The sequence below is a fragment of the Squalius cephalus genome (assembly GCF_949319135.1).
Source record: "Squalius cephalus genome assembly, chromosome: 8".
Taxonomy (NCBI): Eukaryota; Metazoa; Chordata; class Actinopteri; order Cypriniformes; family Leuciscidae; genus Squalius; species Squalius cephalus.
In genome coordinates this window covers 11,099,479-11,112,842 of record NC_137129.1, presented here as the reverse complement: position 1 = coordinate 11,112,842, position 13,364 = coordinate 11,099,479, and the positions used below count along the sequence as shown (strand labels likewise).

General features: G+C 36.5%; 1 long non-coding RNA gene across 1 annotated transcript; it reads left to right on the top strand.

Annotated features, from left to right (window-relative positions):
• The first annotated feature begins 359 nt into the window (after positions 1-359).
• On the top strand, positions 360-11,645 carry LOC307163081. The gene is made up of 3 exons (XR_013822014.1): positions 360-407; positions 1,219-1,320; positions 11,417-11,645. It is a non-coding gene; the product is annotated as an uncharacterized lncRNA (long non-coding RNA).
• Positions 11,646-13,364: the final 1,719 nt, after the last annotated feature.

Here is a 13,364-nt window from a genome sequence, read left to right as displayed (position 1 = left end):
CATACTGATTAATCAGATTAATCACAATTAGTTTAGATAAATTAAATGGCTCTTTGAAAACCTGCTGTAACACGCTTGTGCCTATTTTCAGACAGGACTAATCAACCTTATTACACTGCGCTCTGGAATACTTGATTCTGATTGGTCAATTCACCCCATTCAGGGGTCTGATATTTCCTATTCATATTTCATAATATTTGCCGTCGCTCTTAGCAATGCTGTATATCAGTCCGCTCTATCCGGGTAACAGAATCGGCGCAACTGGCGCCATCTTGTGTCTCGAATCGATTATAGTTAAATTTACCTCAGTGGACTTCAAAGTTCATATAGGCCTAATACAATTTTGCCGTTCGATTGTTTTTATACATTGTAGTGGACTTTTTCTAAACAGAAGCTTTAAGATACAGGTAAGATTGTACAATTATTTCAACCAGTGTTTCAACATTTATTTGTTTATTAAGTAGCCAAAAGGGCACTTCTTTCACTCTCTTCATTTAGGCCAGTGGTGGACATGTGGAGGCAAAGTTCCCTTTGTGGGTTTGGATTCTTTTAGTGAGATTCATGTTACATTTGATGTTTACACGACATTGGTGTAAAGTAGGAGTAAATGTAATTAGTTATGTAACTAATTATCTTTTTTGGCAACTTTGTAGTTTGGCAGAGTATCAAAGATATTAGTAACTATTACACTGCTTGACTAGGCCTACATTTTTGAACATGCATGTACTCTTTAATCCAATACATTTGTAAGAGTAACAATTACTTGCCTTTTTCATGGCACATAACTTTTTCTGCAGTTTATTTCTGCTTCAAAAGAAGCAATATTGAAGGTACTGCTGTATATCTTGTGTGTTTTGCCTTTATTCACCGAAACTTGTCAACAAGACTACTTTACAGGATGTGTGCGAGATGAGGAAATGTCTGCAGCCAGTGATGAGGCCGAAACCAGCATGTCCGGTGCAAGTAGGTGTTGATGATTTAGGCTAATTTGACTTAAAATTATTTTTATTTATCCGTTAAATGGAAAATTCCTTTTTTGGTTTTATTATGCCATTTTTAGGCACCTGAGTGTAACTGAGACTTGAGTGTTTTAAGACTTTTAAGAGGCTGTAGTGTCAACCTTGATTTATGGCAATATTGAGGTGTAGCCTAGGTCTACAGTTTTGTACAGTCACAAATCAACTCTTTCTTGTTTTTCACTGGCATAGCCTATCTTAGGTGTTGATGACTAGTGCATCTTTGAGACTTAAATTCAGGACTTGGGCTACTCTTACTCAAGTGGTATTGGATTTGATAACTTGGTGTCATTTTCGCTGTAAGGTATCTCTACTTTTACATAAGTTGTGTTTTCACAGGTAGTCTTTACACATCTGTTACACACAGTTTTGGGCTTGACTTAAAGACTTGTGAAACACAATTTTACCTACACTTCAACCATCAACAAGCAAGTTTGAGCAGCCAAATGGTAAGAGCTTAGTCTGCTAATTATGAAAACCGCAACATATCAAATAATAAAACAGTAAAAAGCAACTTGTGTTTTTATTATTTGATGTTATAGTCTCCTAGGACAAGACGCTCCAGGTGTAGGCATAGCCATATTTCTTCTTTGTCTGTGTTGACACATGCATTAAAAGAAATCTTTTATAATTTCTGTACCTGGCAATGAAGGTTTCTTATGTCTTAAAGATGCAGTTTTTTTAAAGAAAAAAAAAAAACGCTGTTGAAAAGTGGATCGGACCGAGCACCAAAGCACACTTGTAGCCAATCAGCAGTAAGGGCTATAGACTCATGATGGGGGAGTATGCAATATACTCATGTATCATCTTGGCTTGTTTGTTCATTTGCATTATTATTGTATAAGCCTGGAACGTCTAAACCTCCTCCACCGCCCGTTTCAAGTATCGTCTCCCAAAGTGTGTCTGAAAGTCAGATAACATAGGAGTATTATCTCACTTTTTGGATACATATGTTTTTTCTTTTGGTTCCCCTTTTAGTGATCACTATAACCCCCTTAATCTTGTCACGTTTTTAATAAATTAATTACTTGGACTATCATGTTATGTAGGGAGCTGTTCATGAAAACTGTATTTTTGGGATGGAAGGGATGTCTTTGCCATTGAAGGAGTAGAGGAGCTAAATAACAAACAAGACATTCGACCTGAATGATCATAGTAACACAAATTGCTTGACTTATTGATGAAATCATACTCTCGGGAGACAGGCACAGCAGATTTCGCCATAGTCGTTACCTGTGTTGCATAGCGTGTACGTGAATGTGGGGGCTGAGGCATTAATCAGCTTCATGACAGCAGAGACTGAGCACACTTAATCCTTGTTATTAATGCAGAGCTGATGATTAGTCCCTTCGATGCCGAGATTTAGGGTCTTCTGGCACAATGGTGTATTTTTCCATCATTAAAGGACGTGTTGGTTCTGTCACTTCATTTGAGAAATATGACTTGGAGTTTGGTATGGCAGCTGGCAGTAATATTGAGGGATACACAGAATGCAGTGTTGTATGGCAGTTGGCAGTAGTTTTGAGGGAAAAGATATGACACATTAATAAATTGCTTTCCTTTGATACTATTTTGAGGTGGTGCTGTGTATTTCTTTCAACTGGCAGTGAAAACGCAGTCTTTGGAACATTTGGGAAAATCCAAGCAAGGCACCAGAGCAGGATTTATAAGCCGCTCATAGCTGTTAACATGGATATCAGACTCTGCTGTGGTTGCAGGATTTATTGGACATAATTACCCTCCATCATAGATCAGATTATTTTAATTATTATTATTATTTTAAAAAATCACTGCAAAAGTAAACAAAGCAATATCTTCCAGTGAGGACAACTCTTCTATTGGGTCATTCCTCGTCAAATCAACCAAATTTCGGAAACTTTCCCCGGCTCAAATTTTTGATTTTGTTAATATTTTTTCTTTAGAAAGACAAACATAAATAGTGATGAAAGCCAAAATATTGAATGTCATGGATGTACTGTATATTTCCTGAGTAATCCACTATTTTGTAGAGGGGGGTCAATATGACAATTTTTACCTGAGATTTGGAGCCAATTTACAGGGGTGTAAAAATGACTTTAGAAAGATGACGGCATCATCATTTTATTTTTGCACAGATTGATAGGTCTATTTAGTAAAATCTGTTGACTTTAGCAATCTTTGTTGCATTATACGCCAACAGTGACAGTTCAAAAATGGTAAAAAGCACTTCTTGTGATGTTTTCTTCAAGTTTGCATGCCAGTAACTCAAGAAGTATTAAATATATTTTAATATTCTTTTAGATTTTGGTTCTTAAAAAACTTTCCTTTTAGTATATTAATTTTAAAGGCCCTATATGGTTCAATCCCAGAGATATGGAGATCTAAATGTGGCACCATGAGTAAATTGGTAAATTGTACACATTTCCAATGGTCAAAAACCAAATGTTGGTCACTTTGTATACAGCTGATACTTTTTTCTTTTAAGTAGAATATCTAAGAACAAATGATGTTGAAACTAGAACCTTGTCTGAGTGCCATAAATATTGTTTTTTTTAAGACTGCATGCAACTCTAAAAGTATTCAAGATATCTTAATATCTGTCTAGATTCTCATTCTCATTCACATAGAAATGGGAATCTCAAAGCAACTCCATATTCAAATTGTTGAATTTTACCAATTTTCAGCGATCGAAAACCAAATGTGGTTCAATTTGCACATCGCTGTTACTTATTGCATTTAAAGAGGAATGTCTGAAGAATAAAAAATGTTTAAACTGGAAATGTATCTTGTTTCCCTCTATCAAAACAATTGCATACAACATATTTCTCTGAGTACCAAAAATCCACTAAAAAAGGTTAAGTTGAGGCACATCAACTTGCTCTCAAAAGTGTAATTATAAGAATCTATATTTTAATCAGTTTTAGAGATCTTTGAAAGATGGGTTAATTTTAAAGGGGACATATCATGCTAAATCCACTTTTTTAGCCCTTAAATGCATTTTGATTGCATTCGATGAATGCAATTCGAGCAATCCGCCATTTTTATTTCTCGCTGCAATTTTGTAGTCCAAGCTAAAAGATGCAGAAGTTACGAGAGGGTAAGTTAAAATGTTCGGTTGTTGGATGTAGTAACCCACACGCTTCATTACACTGTCTAATGTAGATGAACTGCCGCGCTTGTGACAGGCCGCATGTTTAACTGAAAGAACGAGCAGAGAGAGAGACCCGGTCGCGCGCGCGCACTCTCTCTCTCTTCGGAGCCAGGCAAAAATGTAAACAAGACACCGTCTCCAAACTAGACGCTGTCTTGCTCTCTCTCCCTCGCACACATTAATCAAAATAAATCGACACGGTGGTAAAAGGTCGGAAGACCAAAGTTTCATGTGTAAATACAGTAACACACCATTGCGATACATTCATATGAAGACGTTGTTCTGCAGGTTCGTCGTCTTCATTTTCATCTCGCTCCAGCTCCGACTCTGGCTCGAACATGTAAGGCTGGCTGGACAAGTCTTCCGTTGTTGACATTTTGTTAATAACGTGTGAATAAAAAGTTTCTGTGCCACTAGATAATCGTATCTCTGCTGTCAAACTACAAAAATGGCCGAACGGGGTGGAGTTGAACCTCTGCATCCTGGAGAGGGTGCGGGGTATGAAGTCTCAATTGTATTTAAAGAGACCGCACCAAAACGAGTTGCTCTCAGACGCACATCAGAAAAGGGTTAGAAAAGGGGCCTGTGGAGCTATAATAATGAGGAATTCAGACCCAAGCATTGCAGTTCCGCTTTATATAGACCACAAATGTATGATTTATATGTAAAAAGGAACGATTTAAAAGCATGATATGTCTCCTTTAACAACATCTGAAGCTACCAAGAGTATAAAAAATATGCATATCGTAACTAGGCTACACGTGACCGCATTGACATCCCTGTATCAGTGAGGCTGAACCATATACAGTAGGGCAGGGATGGGCAACTTTGGTCCTGGAGGGCCACTGTCCTACAGAGTTTAGCTCCAACCCTGAAAAAATCACCTGCCTGTAACTTTCTAGTAATCCTGAGGACCTTGATTAGCTTGTTCAGGTGTGTTTGATTAGGGTTGGAGCTCAACTCTGTTGGACATTGGCCCTCCAGGACCGAAGTTGCCCATCCCTGATACAGGGCCTTAAAAGATTCCAAGATTGCAAATACAAGAATCTAAAATTACATTAAGATATCTTTGACACTTCTTGAATTAAAGACATGTAAACTTTGAATTTTTGTTTTGTTTTTGGCACTCAGAGAGGTGTGTTGTATTCAATTGTTTTGATAGAGGAAAACAAGATACATTTTTAGTTTCATTGTTATTTGTTCTTCAAACTTTCTTCTTTAAACACAATAACTATCAGCTATTAAAATGTTACCTATACATTTAGTTCTTGACCATTGAAAATTGGTAAAATTCAACAATTTGGACATGGTCACATTGGGGGTCCTAATATCTATGGGACTGAACTATATAGGGCCTTAAAAATGAAGATTCCAAAAGAAAAGTTTAGTAAGAATGAGAATCTAGAAATATGTTGATATCTTGAATACTTTTACAGGCATGACAACTTTAGAAAAATAATATTTATGGCACTCAGAAAGGTATGTTCTATGCAATTGAGCTGATGGAAAAAAAATTAGAAGCATTTCTAGTTTTAACATTATTTGTTTTTTAGGTATTCCTCTTTATACAAAGTGACCCACTTTTGTTTTTGACAACTGAAAATGTGAGCTGCGGACCTCTGGCTGATTAGATTTGTCCAATATTTGTTTGCATATGGCTTTGATTCTGTAATCATTCCAGTGGTAAGTCCCACCAAGGAGTGAAATTCAAATATTGCTATATTTTGGAAATGACAAATTTGGGAAAGAATGATAAAACAGGATATCCAGACGTTGTTGTTTTTTATTCAGCAGCATACAGCAAACATTTTGGTTGCGAGAGAGAAAATGGATAAATAAACTGGTAAACTTGACCACCCATGAAAATATTGAAAACAGTCTGGAAAAGATTTTTATTTTATTTTATTTTATAAGAATGCAATTAAGCAAGTTTCAGCATGTTTCCTTATTCTGCTTAAGCAGTGAAGCCCTCAAATTAAAGCATTTTCGTTATTATAATCATTATATATTAGTAACATTTATTTTATTTTATTTGTATTTTTATTTTGCATATTTGCATAAAATGTGTAGCCTATTTACTTTTTGTATATCATTAATTTAACCTTAAGTGCCATGTCAATGTTAATGAAATACAAAAGATTTTGTGCTATATTTGCATAATTATTACATACTGCTACAGATAACAGTTTCTGTTCATAACTTTCATTGGAGAACTTCATCTTAAAATGTAATGCTCGCTTAATTTATACTTTTAAATTCATGGATCTCCTAGTTTTGCCCATGCAGAAAGCTTAACTGGTTGGTGGTGAGTGTAGGCTGTTGGTGTAGGATGTGTGTTGGTGTAAGTGCACACATATACAGTGTGAGTGTGTGTGTGTTCACTTTACGCTTTGTTGCATCAGTGATGATAAGCTTTTTCCTCTTGTCTTCTGGCCTGAGCTCTTGTGACATCATCATTCATCACCATCAGAGATCACTGGGGCCAACGTGGGTGGGCTGGACCAGGCCAACATCTGCAGACTTGAGAGCTTCCAGGACTCTTTTCATCTTTCTTCTCGCTCTCTTGTTCTCTTTTCTGTCTATTTCTCTTAATATTCTCTCTTGTTTTATAGAGTTTCCTTTCTTTAAATTTGAATGTTCATATCATTTGATGTTTATTTGGTTTTGTGTACTCAGTGTAATCAATTTAAAAACAGACTCCATTAAAAGGCAAATAGATTTATTTAAAGATCTATTAAAAACTTATTGTGACAATGACTGCATTAATATGCGCACGTTATGTTATAAACTTAACATGTTTTATTATAATGTAAACATAATGTAGAATAGATTAATCTTGCCATAAGGCAATATTTTTTAGAAATCTGAAAATAAAAATCTGAAATAGTTTCTAGAAATCTGAAGGCAGTTGGCATATGTCTGTATTAATCCAAATTTGGCACTTTATTTACCTTATTTTGAATATTCACTGTAACTTTACTGAACATTAATTCTATAGAATTCAGTGAAATAAAGCGCAAGACTGAATATCTTCAGTATTTCCATAAAAAAATAGGCTACATTAGTAGTTTATACTGAATATACTTATTACATTAGGAATATTCAATATTCCCTTTCAGATTTAAGATTTACAGCATTGCAACATAACACGGTTGCTGCAAATTTGTTGGATGCACATGATGCAAAGCTCCTGTTCCACCACATCCCAAAGGTGCTCTATTGGATTGAGATCTAGTGACTGTGGAGGCCATTGAGTATAGTGAACTCATTGTCATGTTCAAGAAACTGGTTTGAGATGATTTGAGCTTTGTGTCATGGCGCGTTATCATATTAGAAGTAGCCATCACACTGTGGTCATAAAAGGATGGGCATTGGTCAGCTCAGGTACTAAGGGGCCAAAAGTCTGCCAAGAAAGTATCCCCAACACCATTACACTGTTGATTCAAAGCAGGATGGATCCATGCTTTCATGTTATTAATGCAAAATTCTGACCCTACCATCTGATTGTTGCAACTTGCAACAGAAATTGAGACTCAGACCAGGAATCAGACCAGGCAACATTTTCCAATCTTCTACTGTCAAATTTTGTTGAGCCTGTGTATATTGTAGCCTCAGTTTGCTGTTCTTAGCTGACAGGAGTGGCACCCGGTGTGTTTTCTGCTGCTGTAGCCCATCTGCTTCAAGGTCCGACATGTTGTGTGTTCAGAGATCCTCTTCTGCATGCCTCGATTGCAATGAGTGGTTATTAGAGTTACTGTTGCCTTTCTATCAGCTCAAACCAGTCTGGCCATTCTCCTCTGACCTCTGGCATCAACAAGGCATTTTCACCCACAGAGCTGCCGCTGACTGGATATTTTCTCTTTTTCTGACCATTCTCTGTAAATCCTAGAGGTGGTTGTGCGGGAAAATCCCAGTAGATCAGTGGTTTCTGAAATACTCAGACCAGCCCGTCTGTCACCAACAACCATACCACACTCAAAGTAACCATTTACCCCATTCTGATGCTCAGTTTAAACTTCAGCAGATCATCTTGACCATGGCTGTGTTCGAAAGCTTAAAAATTTTGCCTTTGGAGGATGCATTCCAAGGTAGGAAGGCATAAAGGCACGTCCGAATCCAATGCTATCTTTACTTCCTGTCTCCTGAGACACCTTCATCTGATTGATTTTTGAAGGCAGCATAGATAGAAAGTCCCTTTAGATAGAAAGGCAAGTCATTTCACTTGGCGGTCTTACTGGTTTGGAACGATATGAGGGTGAGCGATTGATGACAATTTTTTTTATTTTTGGGTGAACTAACCCTTTAATAGAAACATGTGTTGCTATACAGTTAATTTTCATGGAAAATAGTTCACTTAAACATTATTTAATTTATTGACCCATTTTACTTCAAACCTGTAAGAGAATATCGATGCATAATGTTTTACCTCCACTGCAGCTCTCATGTCAAATATGAGCACAGATAAAGTATAAAAAATCCTGAAACTCTTAAAATGATAATCCTGTAATTTGAGACATTGAGGTATGTGTTAATATTCATTCATTTTTATGCAAATTCTTAAAAGAGGGAGTGGAGGAGGGGGAACTAAACCATGGGCATTAAGTAGCACATCTGTTTGAAAGATTGCACTCTTGCCCCACAGTCATTGCTGAAGTCTATAGGCTGCTTTGTGGGCCCGCTTTTAAGTGCTGCGAATCCACTGATCCTCTGTATCTTGGGTAATGATGAGACTACTCATCACGGCAAATACACGAGACTGTTTTTGTTGGTGGGGACATTTGATCCAGAAAGAGAGGAAATGCAGTTAAAAAAACAGCACTATTTGTTCCTCAGTATTATGTGTCAGCGCTGTGTGTATAGAACCACATGATACCACTGTTCCTCGCCCTGTGACCTCATGTGTGGAGCCATGCCTTTCTTTAGTTATCTGTATTGCATCACACTCTGAAACCTGCCTGAATGGGATCATGGCACAATGAGACTGTGGATCTTTTCTCTCTCGCAGGTTTTTTTTTTTTTTTTTGGTTGATAAAAATGTGTATATAACTTTGTCATACTTGCTCTGTAGAACTGTGAGAACCAATCCATCTATCTTCCTCCTTTACGTAAATACATCTTGTGGCTTGACAGTTGTGATTTTAGTCTTATAGTCATAATGACAGGATTTTGGCGGGTGGTCAGTCCCCATTTACACCTGACATTAAGATGTTTACAGGGTCCAAAATTATTTGTGATCTGATCTCACACTAACTACATTTGGAGATGGTTGAAAGTGCACATGACATGACCACATTGCATTGGTACTGTACATGCTAATCCATCCTGGGGTTTTGGCGACTGTAAGTCCAATATCCTTTTACACACAGCTGTCAGTCTATCATAGGCTACTGTAGGCTACGAACCACCAAAGCAGATTCAGCTTTAAAATAAATGAGATTGGGGAGAGATCAGAAAGTATTGGGTTATTTATTTATGTATTTTAATAGAAAGTTAGTTATGTTAAATAATACTAAACCGAAACATTCCTTTGCATGTTAGGAATTGTTAGGGGAACATTCTGAATGTTAGTGGCGAACTCTCAGGGCCTGCAATACCTGGTGTAACAGGTCACAGATTAAATCAATACATATTTTTTTTATTTTGCTTTACTGATGTATTTTAGATCACTTCTTTTCCTGAATCGGCCCATACGAAGACATTATCTGTTTACAAATTAGTATTGGAGAAAAGTTTATCCAGTCAAAATGTATTCCTTGATGAATGATTAAGATGTAATTTCTGATTGTCAGATTAATCAAATTGTTCATTTTGTACCTAGTGAGTGAAATCTTTGCCACGGCCTTCTCGCGTTGCATAATATAAATGCGTAAACAGAAACACACTATGTAATTGGAGCATGAACAGCACAAGAGATTTTCTTCCTGACCGTGTTTAGGTGAATGCATTAAACACAGAAAAGAGGGCTTTTCTGTGAGTCTTGTGATTTGTTGATTGCTTACAATGGGATTACTTCACTTTAAACAAGTCTGACTTAGAACCTGTCCACACATACTGTGGTTTTTTTGTTTTTGTTTTTTTACATTCCACTGCACTGTTATGCCATTGTTTTTCTATGTAAATATGTGCTAAATGGACAAAGGTCCAGAATTAAAATGAACAGACCACTAATATATATATATATATATATATATATATATATATATATATATATATATATATATATATGTTAGATATTCCATTAAAATATTCAAGAATTATGCTAGAACACCTTGATTCAAGTAAATTTGGCATGAATTATGCATTGATTTTTTTTTCCATGTTTGCTTTCTTTACCCTTTTTTTCTGCTTTAAAGTGCAATATATAATGAGTGAAGTGAGACAGTGAGTGATGTAGTCTAAACTAGAGACCGTTCTCTAAAATTCTGTTCAAAAGTGGTAACAGGACATGCATTTAAAATGCATGTTACTACCAGGTGTAAACAGTGATGTGTCTTGGCTGACCACAGATCTATATACCAGGTGTAAACAAGGCCTTTTTGAAGAGTTGTTGAACTTGTTGAACCATGAAGTGAAAAGCTGTGATGTTTACATGCCAGACACTTTCAGCTGGTCAAACGGTTAAGATAAAACACCTCAAACCTGATCTGTTAGAAGAGTCTCTGGTTACAGATGGATCTGAGGTCAACTCGCCCAACCTTGCTATCCATATTGATATTCATGAAAAGACCCAGACAGAATCTAAAGCTCCCCCAATGACCTCTCCTGTTTACAAAGCCTAACACCTCATTAGAGTGTTTTGTAAGGGTTGGGAATGGATTCAAATATTCACAGTAGTTTTTTTTTGTTTTGTTTTTTTGTGATTAAAAGCCAAAAACCACCATGGGCTATATGGAATCAGATCTGGCCTACACACAAAAAAACAAAAACAATAAGTAAAATTTACTTTATTTTTCTTTTGCATAAATTACATATATGGAATAAAGTAAAATCTACTCAACTAAGTTAAGTAAAATTAACAAAGAAAATAAGTAACTATTTAGCTAACTTGGCCAATTAAAGTTTGAGTCATTTCTGCTTGGTTTTGCAATACATTTATGTAATATAACACTGAATTAAGCCATGCTTTTAAAGTGTGCTTTACTTTGAACATCTTGTAAATAATACAATAGATATTACAGTGAGACTAGTTGGATCATTTTTTTAGTATGAATGTGTCATTCTGAGTAGTAAATGAACTCCAGATGTCACAAAACTGTTTGTGTGTGTTCAGTACACACTTTGTGATCACTTTGGGATCACCTGGCTGTATCTCGTCTTGTCAAGCGCTGTGGCCACCCACAGAGGTCATGGATAGGATTTCTGTGTCTTGGTCCACTGCTCTCCTGGAAGCAGATGAGAAGAGATTGGCGAGGACACGTTGGCTGATCTTTTTTTTTTTTTTTTTTCTTGACGTGTCAATGATCTCATTGATGATTTCTCTTTGAGAACATTAAATCATTTCGCACTAAAAAAATGTAAATCATATTGATCATTTTCAAATGTTCATCATGTCAAAGAGCATTCATTCTAGAAGTGCTATGTTGTTAGCTACTCAAACAAAAAGGCATCCTTTATTTTTTTCTTGAAATTTTCATAATTACGACCTATTGATGTTGAGACCATTACAGAGACAGAGTAAAAAGAAAATAAAGTAATTTCACTTGAATTTTTTTGGCACATTTTCCTGCATGTTGTATATTGCCCATGGTAAACGCTGCCTTGTGAATAGGAAGTGTACTTAATAGGCTCTATGCACAAACGCTGCTGACGTATTTCCAGTAGAATCTCAGCCAGCATCTTTATTTCCGCATAACGCCTTCTATAGCGAAGTGTACTAGTGGCAAAACTCTTTCATAAGATTCACTTGACAGCGATTTATAATTTAAGTTTTATATATAGTATTATATAGTTAAGCATTGTAGTAATGGCTTCCAGAGTGGGAAGACAGTATTTTGGCTGAACATTGTTGTGTCCCGTTATGTGAGGCCTCCTCAACTCTATACTGAGTTTCCACACTTTTCCTGTGGACGAAGAAACACTCTCAGATAGGGGATTCCCAGTCGTCACTTTAAAAGTGATGATCTGATTGAGCCATCGACCCGCATAGCTTGCTGAGAAAGGGTGCTGTTACAATCTTATATTCTAATTAAATATTTGAACAAAAAAATCAGACATTTGTGTCCAAATATTTACTTATGTGAGAAGTAGCCAAGTAAAAATCAGGATAACATACATCCAGCCAGTTGTTATTGAACAATTATTCTTATAGGCTTATTCTGTAATAACAACTAGTAGGATGTACTTTATCCCTTACATAGAAAATGACAGTGGAATAAGCCTGATAGGTCTTTTGTAAAGTGTAAATTCGTAAAATTGACGTAAAATACTACATTGAAGAATTTTTGTGTTGTACCTTAACCCCTCAGCAAGCTTACTCTCTTTGGATCTTGCAGACAGAACCATTATATTGACAGGACCTGGCTTGACACCCTAGAAAAATACAGTACTATTACAAACAATTAATACAGCAAAATTTTGAATACTGGATTACAGTACAGCAGTCAATTTAGCACTTATTCTTTTATCTTAACCATTGTTCTAGGTCTGTGCCAACTCTGCTCCGTTTCAGTACAGCTGTGAACTGGAGGAACTGCACTGATGCCAAGCTGTGAGTAGTGGGACTGTTTGGTAGAGTAGTGCAACAATGTCCCAGCAACACAAGAACAAGTATTACAGGACGAGAGTGCAATAACAAGAATTAGGAATTAATGTTATTTGTAAATAGATTCTAAACTATTTAAAGCTAACTGAAGCAATTATGAACCCATTTACTGACTATGCCTGTCTTTGTACAGATGTAGAACCCACAAACAACTTTTAACGTTTAAAACATGCATTTCATTTAGAGATCAGCTGTCTTTTATGTCCTCTTACTCTCAATCTATGGGGCTTCTCTGACCCTCACGCTGATCTCTCCTGAGAAATGAAAGCTTTAGCAAAAGTTCTGCCGGGAAGACTCAGTTGTTACGTCACTTATTGCCTTCTCATTTATCCAATCGTGTTCTAATACTTGTAGTATAAAAGATCGGTACTTACACATGTCTGAGTTCGCAGATGCTGACGCTTTCACCTCCATCCTCCCCACCACCACCAGGATGGTCCCTTCCCATACCTCCCAG